The 15,549-nt window shown below is 41.1% G+C and overlaps 1 long non-coding RNA gene across 1 annotated transcript in view; it reads left to right on the top strand.

Annotated features, from left to right (window-relative positions):
- The window catches only part of LOC119471093, a 60,461-nt gene extending 45,737 nt beyond the window's left edge, over nucleotides 1-14,724 (top strand). The window contains exon 2 of the long non-coding RNA XR_005200086.1: nucleotides 14,555-14,724. This is a non-coding gene — a long non-coding RNA (uncharacterized LOC119471093). The remainder of the gene's footprint in view (nucleotides 1-14,554) is intronic.
- The last annotated feature ends 825 nt before the right edge of the window (nucleotides 14,725-15,549 follow it).

Genomic DNA, 15,549 nt, shown 5'->3' on the forward strand with positions numbered 1-15,549 from the left:
CGGGGAAAAGCAGCCGCGCGGGGCAAAGTAGCGGCGCTGGCCGAAACAGCCGCGCTGGTGACCGTGGAGCACCTCTGCCCGGGAATTTCCTAGTCTGTGGGCAATAAAAACACGGCGTCCACTCACCCTCTGCGCTTTCACTGGGAGCTGCAATCCTGAGCTGTTCCTAAACGGCCATCTTGGATCCACCCCTGTGCCAAACATTTTTACATATTTACCTCTTATGATGTATACACTGTCTGTTTTACATAGGGAATGAGGCAACTTTTCCAGAACAAGAAAATGATACATCCAGGATTTGAAACTGGCTACTCTGAATACACTACAGTCTGAAACTTGCTAGTCAAAGAAGGGAGCTGAGAAATGAAAAGAAAGAAAGAAATAGAGAGAGAAAGAAAGAAAGAGAAAGAGAAAGAAAGAAAGAATTCTTATTTGAATGGTACAATTGGAATATTGGTGGGGGACCTAGAGGAAAGTTATCTCAGCCTTATTTTTCTGAAATTTTTCAGTTGTTCATTCCCTTGCTTACTCTTTAAAAAAATTGTCCAGAGATAGGGCCTTGCTTTGTTGCCCAGCCTGGAGAGCAGTGGCACAATTCTAGCTCACTACAGCCTTGAACTCCTGGGCTCAAGTGATTTTCCCACCTCAGCCTCCTGAGTAGCTGGGACTACAGGTGTGTACCACTGCACCTACCTAATGTGTATATGTATATGTGTGTGTTTGTGTGTCTGTGTGTGTGTGTATTATACATGTACAAACATATATACATATATGCACATATATATGTGTATATACACACACACATGCACACAAACACACACACACACATTTGGTGGGTGCAGTGAGAAGTTGGAGAATAAAAAGCCACAGAAGTTTTAGTATATATGGGGTCTCACTTTGTGGCCCAGGCTGGTCTTGAATTTCTGGCTTCAAGTGATTCTCCCTTTTGCCTCCCAAAGTCTTGGGATTACAGGTGTAAACCAACATGCTTGGCATTTCTTATCATTTTTTTGAGTGCATGCTATAAACTCAAGCAGTATAAATTGTTGGCATACTGTTATCTGACATCTATTGTCATCTTATGATATTGAATGTGATGATTGTTGGCAGCAGCTAGGGATGGAGTGGAGAAAGTTGTGGCGATCCATTGCAAAGATCACTTCAGAACTTAGTGGTTCAAAGCAATAACCTTATACATCTACAATTAGAGCAAGGATTGGTGGGAATAGCCTATTTGTACTCTATTGGATATGAGCTGAGGCAAATCAAAAGTAAGAAATTGGTCTTTCTCTCTCACATGTGCAACAGATCACACTGGCTGTTGACTGGGGCCTCAGGTGGGACTGCTTAGAACACCTACATTTAGTCTTTGAGAAAGAGTCACTTTTCTTCTCCGACTTGACTCAGCCCTAGCAAGAAGTTCCCCTCTCCTTCTGGGTTTTAAATGACCCCTTAATATGGTAACATTGATCAAAAATTACTTCAAAAGTATTTGAGCATTAGACTCTATATGGAACTGTCTGCTCCAGATAATTTTGAGGATGATATAGTCATTCCAGTTTTCTTTTGATTTTGAGCATAGTATATCTATTATATCCCTTTACTTATAATTTATTTGTTTTCCTAGTTAATGTGGGTGTATTAGTGTTCTCCCACTACCAATAAAGACACACCCAAGACTGGGTAATTTATAAAGGAAAGAGATTCAATTAACTCACAGTTCTGTAGTGCTGGGGAGGCCTCAGGAAACTTATAATCATGGTGGAAGGGGAAGCAAACATATTGTTCACAGGGCAACAGGAAGGAGAAGAATGAGAGAAATGCAGAGCAAAGGAGGGAAAAGCTTCTTTAAAAAACCATCAGATCTCATGAGAACTTACAATCATGAGAACAGCACAGGGAAACTGTCCCCATGGTTCAGTCACCTCCCATGAGGTCCTTCCCCCGGCATGAATTACAATTCAGGTTATAATTCAAGATGAGATTTGAGGAGGGCACAGAGCCAGACCATATAATTCTACCCTTCCCCCCTCCCAAATCTCATATCCTCACATTTCAAAACACAATCATGCCTTTCCAGTAGTCCCACAAAGTCTTAACTTATTCCAGTATTAACCCAAAAGTTTAAGTTGAAAGTTTCACCTGAGACAAGGCAAGTCCCTTCCACCTATGAAGCTGTAAAATAAAAAGCAAGTTAATTACTTCCTAGATACAATGGGGGTGCAGGCATTGGGTAAATATGCCCATTCCAAGTGGGAGAAATTGACCAAAACAAAGGGCTACATGTCCCATGCAAGTCTGGAATCCTTTGGGGCAGTTGTTAAACCTTAAAGTTCCCAAATGATCTCCTTTGACTTCATGTCTCACATCCAGGTTATGCTGATGCAAGAGGCAGGCTACCATGGCCTTGGACAGCTCCAACCCTGTGGTTTTGCAGTGTACAGCCCCCATACCCCAGCTACTTTCATGGATGGTATTGAATGTCTGTGGCTTTTCCAGGCATATGGTGCAAGCTGTCAGTGAATCTAGCATTCTGGGATCTGGAGAATGGTAGCCCTCTTCTCACAGCTCCAGCAGGCAGTGCCCTGAGGAGACTCTGTGTGGGAGCTCCAATCCCACATTTCCCTTCTGCACTGCCCCAGTAATGGTTTGCCATGAGGGCTCCACATCTGCAGCAGACTTCTGTCTGGACATGCAGGCATTTCCATACATCTTCTGAAATCTAGGCAGAGGTTCCCAAACCTTGATTTTTGTTTTCTGTGCACCCACAGGACCAACATCATGCAGAAGCTGCCAAGGCTGGGGCTTGCACCCTCTGAAGCAACATTGTGAGCTGTACCTTGGCCGTTTTTAGCCATGGCTGGAGTGACTGGAATGCAGTCCTGAGGCTGCATACAGCAGGGGGGGCATTGGACCTGGCCCAGAAAACAATTTATTTCTCCTAGGCCTCCAAGCCTGTGATGGGAGGGACTGCTGTGGAGATCTCTGACATGCCCTGGAGATACTTCCCCACTTGTCTTAGTGATCAACAGTTGACTCCTCATTAATTATGCAAATTTCTGCAGCCAGCTTGAATTTCTCCACAGAAAATGGGTTTTTCTTTTCTGTCACATCATCAGGCTGCAAATTTTCCAAACTTTTATGCTCGGCTTTCCATTGTAACATAAGTTTCAATTTCAAAGCATATCTCTGTGAATACATAAAACTGAATGCTTTTAATAGCACCCAAGCCACTTCTTGAACACACTGCTGCTTAGAAATTTCTTTCACCAGATACCCTAAATCATCCTTCTCAAGTTCAAAGTTTTAGGACAGAGTCAAAATGCTGCCAGTCTCTTTGCCAAAACACAGCAAGAGTCACATTTATTCTAGTGACTAGTTTCCAACAAGTTCCTCATCTCCATCTGAGACCACCTAACCCTGGACTTCATTGTCCATATCACTATCAGCATTTTGATCAAAGTCAATCAGCATTTTGATCAAAGTCAATCGACAAGTCTTTAGGAAGTTCCAAACTTTCCCACATCTTCCTGTTTTCTAAGCCCTCCAAATCTCTAGGAAGTTCCAAACTTTCCCACATTTTCCTGTCTTCTTCTGAATCCTCCAAACTGTTCCAGTTCTGAAGTCACTTCTGTGTTTTCAGGTATCCTTCTAGCAGCACTCCACTTTATGCAGTATCAATTTACTGTATTAGTCTGTTCTAATGCTGCTAATAAAGACATACATGAGACTGGGTAATTTACAAAGGAGAGAGGTTTAATTGACTTACAGTGCAGCATGGCTTAGGAGGCCTCAGGAAACTTACAATCATGGCAGAAAAGGAAGCAAATGTGTCCTTTTTACAGGGTGGCAGGAAGGAGAAGAATGAGAGAAGTGCAGAGCTAAGTGAGGAAAGTTCCTCACAAAACCATCAGATCTCATGTGAACTCACTCACTGTCATAAAAAATAGCCTGGGGGAACTGCCCACATGATACAGTCACCTCCCATGACATCCTTTCCCCAACATGTGGGGATTACAATTTGGATTACAATTCAAGATGAGATTTGGATGAGGAAATAGAGCCAGACCATATCAGTCAGTTTTTATATTTACTCGGGTCTTGTTTGTTTGTTTATTTATTTATTTATTTATTTATGTCCAGTTTGGCAATCTCTGTCTTTAATTAGGGTGTTTAGACCATGCATATTTAATGGAATTATTGATATAGTTGGGTTTAAATCTACCATCTTAATTTTTGTTCTTTGTCTCCTCTGCTCTTTATCTTTCTTTTTCTGCCTTATTTTGATTTAATTAAAAAAATAATTTTGTTCTTTCTCCTTTGTTGGCTTATTAGTGAAAACTATTGTGTGTGTGTGTTTTAGTTATTGTTTTAGGATTTATAGTATACTTTTTAATAAGTCAGAGAGCTATTTTCAAATAATATCATGCCACTTCATGTACAGTAAAAGAACTTACAATGTGATATACTTCCATTTCTCCCTTTCTGACCTTCATGCTATTGTGACACATTTGTAAACAACACAGTGCCTTGCTTTTGTTTTATCATTAAGTAGTCAATTATCTTTTAAAATGATTTATAAAATAAGTAAAATGTCTTATATTTATCTACAAAGTTGCCATTTCTGGTGCTCTTTATTCCATTATATAGATCCAGATTTCCATTTTGCCTGAAGAATTTCTTTTAACAATTCTTATAGTGCAGGTCTGCTGGTGATATTTATTTAAAATAATTGTTTTAAAATAAAGACTTTTCAAGCATATAAAAGCTGAAAAAATTATTTTTAAAATAAAATTTTTTAAAAAATCTAATTTCTTTATTTAAATAAAATAAATTTTATTTTAAAAATTCTATTTTTAACACCTACAATGAGGTATAGTTCATATAACATATAATTCACCTATTTAAAGTGTACAATTCAGTGACTTGTAGGATATTTACAGAGTTGCATAACCATTACCACAATCAGCTTTGGAACATTTTTATTACCTCCAGAAGAAAGCCTATACCCATTATCAGTCACTCCCTTATTCCCTGCAAACTTTCCCAGCTCTAGGAAACCACTAATCTATATTCTGCCTCTATAGGTTTGCTTATTCTGGAAATTTCATATAAATGGAATCATAAATACATAGTCTTTTGTAACTGGCTTTCACTTAGCATTCTGTTTTAAAGATTCATCCATGTTTTAGCATGCATCAGTATTTCATTTCTTTTTATGGCATATGGCTATATCACATTTTGCTTATTTATTATTCAGTTGATGGGCATTTGGGGTATTTTTGTTTTTTATTTGTTGTGAATAATGCTGCAATAAACATTTTCATAGAAATTTTTGAATGTATATTTTTTATTTCTCTTGGATATGTATCTAACAGAATTGCTAGATCATATCATAACTGTTTTTTCATCTTTATTTTGAAAGGTATTTTTGCTGGACATACAATTCTAGGTTGACAGTTTTCTTTTTCTTTTGGTACTTTAAATATGTTGCTTCACTGTCTCCTTGCTTGAATTTTCTTTTTCCTGACTTAAAAACTGCCATTATTCTTATCTTTGTTCCCCTGCTTTCTTTTTCCTCTGGACACTTTAAAAATTTTTTTCTTTTCACTGGTTTTAAGTAATTTAATTTCAGGTTCCTTAATGTATCATTGTACATGTTTCTTGAATTTATGGCCTTTTTAAAAATCATAATTGTAAAATTTTTGGTTGTAATATTTTCAAGGTTTTTTTCTTCCCTTCCTTCCCTCCTTTGGGAGATTCCAATTACTCATATTTTAGGTTAATTGAAGTTTTTCCACAGCTTACTCAGTCTAATTTTACTTTTAGCCTTTTTCTATTACTTTGTCTTCAAGTTTACCAATCTTTTCTTCTGTAATGTCTAATTTACTGTTAATCCATCTAGTGTATTTTACACAGATTGTAATTTTCATCTCTAAAAGTTCAATTATTTATTCTTTGTATCTTTCTGGCTAATTTTTTCTCTAGTTTCTTGAACATATTGAATACAGTTATAATTGTTTTAATGTCTTTGTGTACTAACTCTCTGTATTGATTATGGGTCAGTTTCTATTGATTGATTTTTGTCCTCCTGTGAGCTGCATTTTTTGTTTCTTCTCGTGTCTAGTAATCTGGTAATTTTTATTTAAATATCAAATATTGTGTGCTAGTTTTTGTTTTGTTCTTTTAAGATACAATGTCTTATCATGTCACCTAGGTAGCATGATTATAGAGCTTACTGTAGTCTTGAACTCCTGGCTCAGGTGATCCTCCTGCCTCAGCCTCCCAATTATTTAGGATTATAGGACTTATTATTATTATGTTTTAAGATGGAGGTCTCATTTTGTTGTCCAGGTTGGTTTCAAATTCCTGACTTCAAGTAATCCTCCTGTATTGGTCTCCCAAAGTGTTGAGATTACAGGTATGAGCCACTTTGCCTGTCATTTTTTTTGGTATGTGTATGTGTATGCGTGTTTCTATAAAGATTCTTGAGCCTTGTTTTGCCCCACCACAGAGACAAATCCCTTTTAAGTATTCCACTTGATATTGTTTGAATTATAAGATTGTTATAGTGTTATAGCTCTGGTTTTTGTGAACAAGAATTATTTCTAGTCCTCTTTGAGCCCTCTTTTCTTCTAGGAGGTTTTATTTTTTTTTTTCAATTATTTTCCTCACACACATGCACTGATCAAGATTCAGCTAGGCCGAGCATAGTGGCTCATCCCTGTAATCCCAGCACTTTGGGAGGCTGAGGCGGGCAGAGCACTTGAGGTCAGGACTTCAAGACCAGCCTGGATAACATCACAAAACCCCATCTCAACTGAAAAATACAAAAATTAGCCAGGTGTGGTGGCACATGCCTGTAAGCTCAGCTACTCTGGAGGCCGAGGTGGGAGACTTGCTCGAACCCAGGTGGTGGAGGTTGCAGTGAAGTGAGATTGTGTCACTGCATTGTAGCCCAGGTGACAGAGCGAGACTCAATCTCAAAAAAAAAAAAAAAAAAAAAGACTCAGCTAAAAATTCAAGGAGAGCTCTTCATAGTTCTCTCCCTCTCTGTGTCTCCCTTTCCTTCTGTTTATTGAGCTCTGTTTTCTCTAGTACTTGTACCTGAAAACTCCAACCATCTTGGCTTCTTTGGATTCCCAAGTTCATCTCTTGAACTTGGGAGACCCCTCAGCTTTGCCTAATTTCCCTGTCCCTGCTCCACATCCTAGAAAATTTCTTCACATAATAAGCTGGTGAAACCACAGGCTGTCTTATTTACTTCTCAACTCTAAAAGGTTAGTGTGCTTCATTGCCTCATACCCAGTGTCTTATTTCACATGTTGTGTCTGGTTCTTCTGTTGTCCAAAGCAGTAGGGTAAAGCCAGTCCCTACTATTCCATCTTCCCAGAAATGGAAGTGTCATAGAATTTAAAGATAATATATCCCTACTGCATCTAATGCACAGACAACTTGTGGTTATTTACATAAGGAAAAATTAATAGTGAGTTATTCTTGAAAATGGCAATGGTGACTGGGAAAAGGGCCTTTACTTTTCACTTAATAGCTTATTGGTTTTTTTCTTTCTTAAAATCCATGATATGTGTTGCTATTATTATATTAAATAAAACTTGTTCATGAAATGAATTTGTCTTGAAAGGATCTACTGAACCATGGAGTGCTGTTGGTATTCTATTGATTCACTTTGCCCTCAGTGTCTTGGCTGATGGACAACCAGTTGCATTCATCTTTCATCCTCTTGCTTGGGTCAGAGGTGATACAGAGTAATAACATTTGCTTTTTGATCCAATTATCCTGGAAGCATGGTGTTTCTGGACTCTTGCTTATTATCTAAGTTTGATGAGGGTCTGCATAAGTCTATTAGGGCAACATTTGCAATCAGTTCACTGGCTATATTTGGTTTGTGGGATCTAAATCCACACAGCTTTCCAGGAGTCATTTTGGCAATAGGTATAAAGAAACTAAAAATGGCCAGGTGCAGTTGTTCATGCCCGTAATCCCAGTAGTTTGGGAGGCTGAGGCGGGCGGACTGCCTGAGCCCAGGAGTTTGAGACTAGCCTGGGCAACATGGTGAAATTCCGTCTCTACTAAAATACAAAAAATTAGCCAGGTGTGGCAGTGTGCACCTGTAGTTCCAGCTACTTGGTAGGCTGAGGCCGGAGACTTGCTTGAACCCAGGAAGTGGAGGTTGCCGTAAGCCACTGCACTGCAGCCTGGGTGACAGAGCGAGACTCTGTCTCAAAAAAACAAAACAAAACAAAACTAAACTAAACTAAAAATATGTTTACTTTTTGACCCCCAAATTCTATTTCTATGAAATTCTCTTAAAGAAATGATAAGGACAAGTGTGCAAAGATATACAGTTAAGGATGTTATTATACCATTGTTTGTAATAGTAAAAAGTTGGAAGGTAAAAATATCTAATAATGAATTTTTAAATTAAGTTTAGCACATAATGAGAATGGCATATGCTGTGATTACTAAAAATTGAAAATGACATATATTTACTGACATACTTTACTAGATTTAAAAAGCCTGTTTACATAAAAGGATGTACAGTATAATTCCAATTTTAATTCCCTTTCTACCTCACAGCTACACTGCCACTTTGCAAAAAGTCTAGCTCTGATTTTGCAAAACCATGGTTAGGATCCTGAGTCTCTGAGACATACCTACACCACCATTTCATCCTAATGGGCTTTATGTGTTACTGACTTTTCTTCAACGCTTTTCTGATTTTGAGATGTGATCACTGAGAAAGTACTCTGGGGAGAAAATCCAATATGAAGGCCATACAAGTAGTGAGGTAGATTGATTGGATATTATTCCCAATTCTTTGCTCCCTTCAGGTTACAGAGCTGCATAACTATGCCCTTTGCTTTGTGCCTCCGTGGTCTCTGTGGGGACTGTATTCTCTGCTCCACTGAAGCTGGACCTGGTCACGTGACTTTGCTGAAAGAAAGGTTAGTAGAGGGGATCTGAGAAGTTTTGCCTGTGCTTTCGTTGTTTAGCATAACTCCGTGGGCTTCTGGCATCTGCTGTGTGAACACATTATAGAAGCTTCTCAAGTGGAAGCTAGTACAGTTGCATTGAGAGACATGTGGAGCAGACCAAGTACAACCTCCAGCTTGGAGTTAAGTCTAGCTGACCCACAGACCCAGGAGGGCAGAAAACAAAAGTCGATTGTGAGATTTTGAAGTTGTTAGGTGCAGTGATGCTACTAGTTACATAGCAGTCAGTTATGGATTTAAAAGTAATACAGGTAGCAATAATGGCACTGTCCTTTAATTGCTGAGGTCACAGCAATATGGGTTTCAATGCGATACAAGCTATTCAATTAGATATAAGTACATCATCAGCATGCTCACGTTCCTTTGAACTCTTTTGCCCTCCTGTATGTGGCATTTAGTAGAATGCTGAAATATAAACAATGATTAAAAATGGTAAAAAAAAAAAAAAAAAAAAAAAAAAAAAAAAAAAAAAAAAAAAAAAAAAAAAAAAAAAAAAAAAAAAAAGGGAAAATGGCCATCATCCTTTCCCCTCTTTATGTTGTCCCAAATGTTATTCAAAGCCAAACCTTCATTTCTCTTATCTGCATACATGCTGCTGGAACATGGTGTGATCAGGGTGGTCATATGTAAATACCATAGCAGAGCTGAGGAGGGAAGAGGATGCAGGATGAAGGAGAGTCACAGCATGCCTACCTCCGATAAGCAGATCATGCGGGTGTCCCTGGTCCTCAGCCACATAACAAAGAGGGGCTCTCAAGGGTGGGAGGTCAACCTGTCTTCTCTCTGCCCTCTAGATTTTTTTGAGACAGGTTCTTGCTCTGTTGCCCATGCAGGAGTACAGTGGCACAATCATAGCTCACTCTAGCCTTGAAATCCTGGGCTCAAGCAGTCCTCCCACCTCATCCTCCTGAGTAGCTGGAACTATAGGTACCTGCCACAATGCCAGGCTAATTTTTAAAATTTTTATTTCTGTGGAGATGGGGTCTCACTCTGTTGCCCAGGCTGGTCTCAAACTCCTGGCTTCAAGTGATCTGCCTGCCTCTGCTTCCCAAAGCAGAGGATTACAGACATGAGCCACTGTGCCCTGCTCTGTCCTCTACCTTTATTTCCCAAAACATACTCAAAAAATATTCTATTTCCTCTGGGCTAGTCTGTTCCCTAAAGCATAAGGTAATGAGGTAAGAAGAGGCTTGTGTCTGTGCCCACGCAGCCTTGGTAACTCTTTGATCCAGGAATGGAATCACAGAAGGAATGTGTGTATAAGAGTGTGTTTGTGTGTGAGTGTACATGTGTGTATGTGAAAGTGTATTGCAGAGAACACACATTTCTTTTCTCTTATGAACAATGTGCTATTGGTATGCATTATTTCCTCATTGCTTTTGTAGGCGTTGGGCCATTTCTTGGGTAAATCACCGGGACGCTTGAAAGAACAGTGGTTGAGGCTTAAGACAATGCGCTCTGGAGCCATGCTCTGTGGATATGAATCCCAGATTTGCCACTTAGTAACCCTATGACCTTGGGTAAGTCACTTAACTTCCCCAAAAGAGTTCAAAGAGATATGAGGGTGCTGATGACATACTTATGTCTAATTAAATAGCTTGTATCTCATTGAAACCCACATTGCTGTGACATCAGTGTCCTAAACTGTGAGATGGGGATAATAATAGAATCCACCCCATAGTTTTGTTGTGAGGAGTAATTGAATTAATTCATGTAAACTGCTTGGCACATGATCATGGCTCTGTTCATTTCTATTGTTGTTTTTCACAGAGCAGTGACTCAAATACTAAAAATCTCTTTTTGCAGATTTATTCTTACATATCGTGAGGTTTGGAAGAAAGAGAGAAAAAGAAATTAATACCACCACAGCTTGTGTTTCAGCAGAGTAATAGTATTCAACAGATGGCATTGGAGAAAGAGAAAAAATGATCAAATCAGGGGTAAATGCTCTCCCAAATGGCAGGACAGATTTCGCCCTGAGTCCCATGAGCAAAGTCACATTACAGTAGACAGCTGGGCTTCTCGGATCAGCGGGGCTGGGCAACAGCAGCTCTGTGGGTGAGGGAGGGCTTGATTGATCTTGAAGATACACTAAGGCTGAGAGGTTTCCTTCCTGGAGATGGGGCTGGCTGGCAGGACCCACTTTGATCTCCTGATTTCTTCTCTTTCCCATAGTACTCTTTCTACCCTGGTACCAGTGTCTTTTGCAAGTTGACTTGTACGAGAAGGATTATCCTTCAGACTAGGTTATATCTTAAGTGGCATTCTGAAAGAGACTGGAATTGGTGCTGAGATAAGGTTTGGGCTTGGAGGAGTAATGCAAGAGGCTCATGCATGTGTATGTGCACATATGTGTGTGTGTGCATGCGTGTGTGTGTGCATGTGTGTGTGCGTGCACATACAGTACACATATGGGGGTCATTGGGTAGATGAAGGGATGAAGTGATATTTATCCAGATAGGGAAGCATCCAGGGAAATGAACCTCCTTTAGCTCCCCAATCCTTATTACATTACTCTTTCCTGTATGTGAAGTTCATGAACATCTACTGAAATTTCTGGAAACACAGGCTTAGATCATGGATTATTATTCCTAATCTTTGCATTGTAAACTTTAAAATGGAGTACAGGTCCCTGCTCAGTGCTTGGGCTGTTTGAAGAATGAGATCAGTTTTTATAATTATTTTACCAGGTGGGACGATCTCTTGCAATCTCTCAGAGCCAAAACGCTCTTGATGACCATACCATGTCTTTCCCCATGGTGGATTATCTGGCGTCACCCCTGTTCTGCTTCTCCAGCTGTCCGCTTCCCTGGAGCCTGGTCTGGCAAGAGGTGCTTGCTAGGAGAGGATCAGAGGTGTGGGATGAGCGTGAGTGACGTTGCATGACTCTGTGTAGGCAGGGAGAACTTTCCAGAGCTAGAGGAAGATGATTTTTGGATGTACTCTTAAATTTTGTTTTCTTTTTTCTTCCTGTTTATGAAAAATAAAATTTAATGGTATAATCTCATTATGTAAAGTTGAGGGCTGGAGTGGGCAGGGTTAATTTTCAGTTTTGACCTTGGAACTTCAAAGGGAAGAAAGAGACGAGGGGGAGAGAGAGAGCGAGAGAGTGAGAGAAAGCGAGAGAGAGAGAAACAGACCATCCTCTTTACACCTCCTAGGCTTAGAACCCTTGGGCACAACCTGAGTGTTCTGCTAGTTTGGCTCTATGGGATGGAGAGTGAAGAATGGAGCTCAGCCCTGACTCCTGTGCCAGTTGAGCCTCCCAGGTGACACTTGGCAGCCATTCTGGGTCATTTGCATTTTCACAGCCAAAGGGCTGCTCACAAGACGTTCTGTGCAGATATTTAAGTTGCTGAATTCCAAAGCATCCTCAGGGCACTCCTGGCCCATCCTCTTCCATATGGCCATGGAGCCAACTTTACATTTCCTAATTTATGAAGGTGGCATTGTTGGGGGTTAGATGCCTTTGGGAGTTATAGTAATAACAACATCAGGGCCAGTTCTTTTCCTTCCTTCCTTCCTTCCTTCCTTCCTTCCTTCCTTCCTCCCTCCCTCCCTCCCTCCCTCCCTCCCTCTCTCTCTTCCTTTCCTTTCTCTCCCTGTTCCTTTCCTTCTTCCATACTTCTTTCTTTTCTTCCCTCTCTCCCTCCTTTACTCCCTCCCTTCTTCCTTTCTTCCTTCTTCCTCCTTCCTTCCCTCTTTCCTCTCTCCCTCTTTCTCTCCTTTCCTCCTTCCCTCTGTTGTTTCTCCTTCTGTCAAGTTTTTGAAATATGTCAATTTCTGGGAGCAAGACAGAGCTCAGTAGCCAGAAATAGCACAGCTCCTGGGCCAGCCTTTGCTGTTCCACTATCAGATGCAGAAGGAGGTGTTCTGGAATGACAAACTTTTCATGTTAAAGTAATGCAATTGTCAGGAACATCCGTAGGTTAGTTTTGTATTGTGGCTATAATAAATCACCACAAATTTAGTGGCTTAAAACAACATCCATTTATTGTCACATAGTTGTGTGGGTCAGAAGCTAGGGTACAGCAGGGCTCAACTGGGTCCTCTGTCTAGAGTCTCCCTGGTGTTGTCAGGGCTGAGTTTCTTCCTGGAAGCTCTGGGAATGACTCTGTTTCCAAGCTCACTCAGGTTGTTGGCTGAGTTCAGTTCCTTGTGGTTGTAGGACTGAGGTCCCCATTTCCTTGGTGGCTGTTGGCTGGAGGCTGGTCATTCTCTGGAAGCTCATGCTTTCCACGTGGCCTCCTCCAGCAATGGGGAGCCAAGTCTGTCTCACGCTTTGACTCTCTCGGGCTTTTCCTTTTCATCTTCATTTCTTTTCCATCTTCAATGAGAAGCTTCATTGCTTTTAGGGGCTCATGGTTAGATTGCCCTAACATGGGTAATCCAGGATCACCTCCCTATTTTCAGGACACTGGTTAACAACCTTAATTCCACCTTCAAAGTCCCTTTTGTGATTAAGGTGACATATTTATAGGTTCCAGGAATTAGGATGTGGGCATTTTTAGGGGGAGTATAATTTGGCTGACCATACTCTATAAATAATGTATTGATTGTGTTGGCCACCTGAAGGTAACTAACTGCTATGACCTTTGTCAGGGGATCTGCCTAGCATTTCCACTAGATTTTGGGCAGGGTCAAAGAGAGAAAGTGAGGAAACCTGAAGCTAGAGGCAGGGGTTGGGCATAAGGCACTTTCATCCTCCAGAGGGAAGCACGAGCCTCTTCTGAAGCTTAGAGCTTCTAATCTGGACTAGGTTTGTGGGGATCAGAATCCATCTCCTCACTCAGGATGGGGCCATGAAAGCCTGGAGAGGTGATGGGACTTGGCCAAGGTCAGTGACCACACCAGAGCTGAAGGCTACTGGGGAAGTTTCAGAGCTGAAGGCAGCCACTGTAAGGCCTGATCAGGGTTTTTCAGAACATGGACACATCTCTCAGATCTTTGGTCTTTTTAGCACTTAACCTCTGTGTTAGTTCATTCTCACACTAACGATAAAGACATATCCAAGCCTGGGTAATTAGGAAACAGATTTAATCGACTCACAATTCCACATGGTTAGGAGGCCTCACAGTCATTAGAAGGCAAATAAGGAGCAAAGTCACGTCTTACATGCGGCAGGCAAGAGAGAGTGTGCAGGAGAACTCCCCTTTATAAAGCCATCAGGTCCCATGAGACTTATTCACTAACATGAGAACCGCACAGGAAAGACCCACCCCCATGATTCAGTTACCTCTCACTGGATCCCTCCCATGACACGTGGAATTTATGGGAGCTACAATTCAAGATGAGATTTGGTTGAGGACACAGCCAAACCATATCAACCTCCAAAGCCAGGTAGATCAACCAGACTGCACAGCCTTGAGAAAATAAATGACTATGGCTTTCTTGGCTTAGGAAATACAAATCAGTTAACATTATGAGTTGGGACACATATGAACATGACGATGTCTTTCTGCAGCCTGAGGAAAGTTGGTCTTGATGGCCAGGAGGACATACTCCTTCTAATACTTACAGTTCTTACAATTTCTTCTTAGGAGTTTCTGGTGTTCTGGTGGCCAGATCTTCTAGTGCCTCCTTGGCATAGCCACGAGCCTCCACATTGATGGGTAGATGTGGAGTGCATGGTATCAACTGTTCTGACACCTCTGGGAGAGGATACTTGGAGAAGAATCCCTCCCTTGTGCTCACTCCTCTCAGAGGAAAGGCAGGTGTCCTACAGGCTAGTGGCTCTATTTTAAATCTGCAGGTAGCAAGCATGTTCCATAGGAGATTGGCTCCTTGTTCAGGGTTTCATTCTCTTGCCAGCTCTGCTCATTCTGGTCTCCTCTTTGTCATAGCCTAGAGGCATCCATCTCCTGGGGGTTTACATAAGACAGAGCAAAGTGCTCTCCAGGCTAAGAATATATCCGCCCCCTTCCCTGGGCGATGTGCCTGGGAGGTGAGGAAATTGACTCACTGCATCTCTGACTCTATGAAAAGACAAATATATGAAAAAAAAACTACTAGATTAATGAGATGGGGAGAAAAACCTGAGTATTTTTAGCACATGAGGGCAGAGTTAGCTGCTATGAAGTCCTAGAGGATGGAAGTTTTAATTTAAAATAAGAGCTCTTTATCTCGAATGTTTTAATTAGCAGTAGGGAGCTTTCAAGTGGCAATTGTGGCACAGAGAGGGCGGGGGACTCTGAAATAGGAAAATGCCCAGTGATAATCTGATCAGCAGCAGTGCAGACTGGTTGGGGGATCTGTCTGTGAAATCCAGGCATGGCTGGTTTTCTTACAAACCAAAAACTTCATGTGATTCCCAGGGTGTGCCTCTGCCAATGCATGTGAAATGCTGGGTCAGTAGTCCTGCACTGCTTCTGCCTGGATAGAAAAAAGCACTGAAACTTGGACTGCAATTGAGCTGTGGACATGTGGTAGCCTATAAGAGCACCTGAATCTTCCATGGGGATCCGAGGCTCCTGCTGCCATTTTTCCCCTGGAAGGAAGCACGTCTGCTCCCTGGAGTTCATCACAATGTCCCCTG

This window comes from Cebus imitator, unplaced genomic scaffold (genome assembly GCF_001604975.1).
Source record: "Cebus imitator isolate Cc_AM_T3 unplaced genomic scaffold, Cebus_imitator-1.0 Scaffold50, whole genome shotgun sequence".
Classification (NCBI taxonomy): domain Eukaryota; kingdom Metazoa; phylum Chordata; class Mammalia; order Primates; family Cebidae; genus Cebus; species Cebus imitator.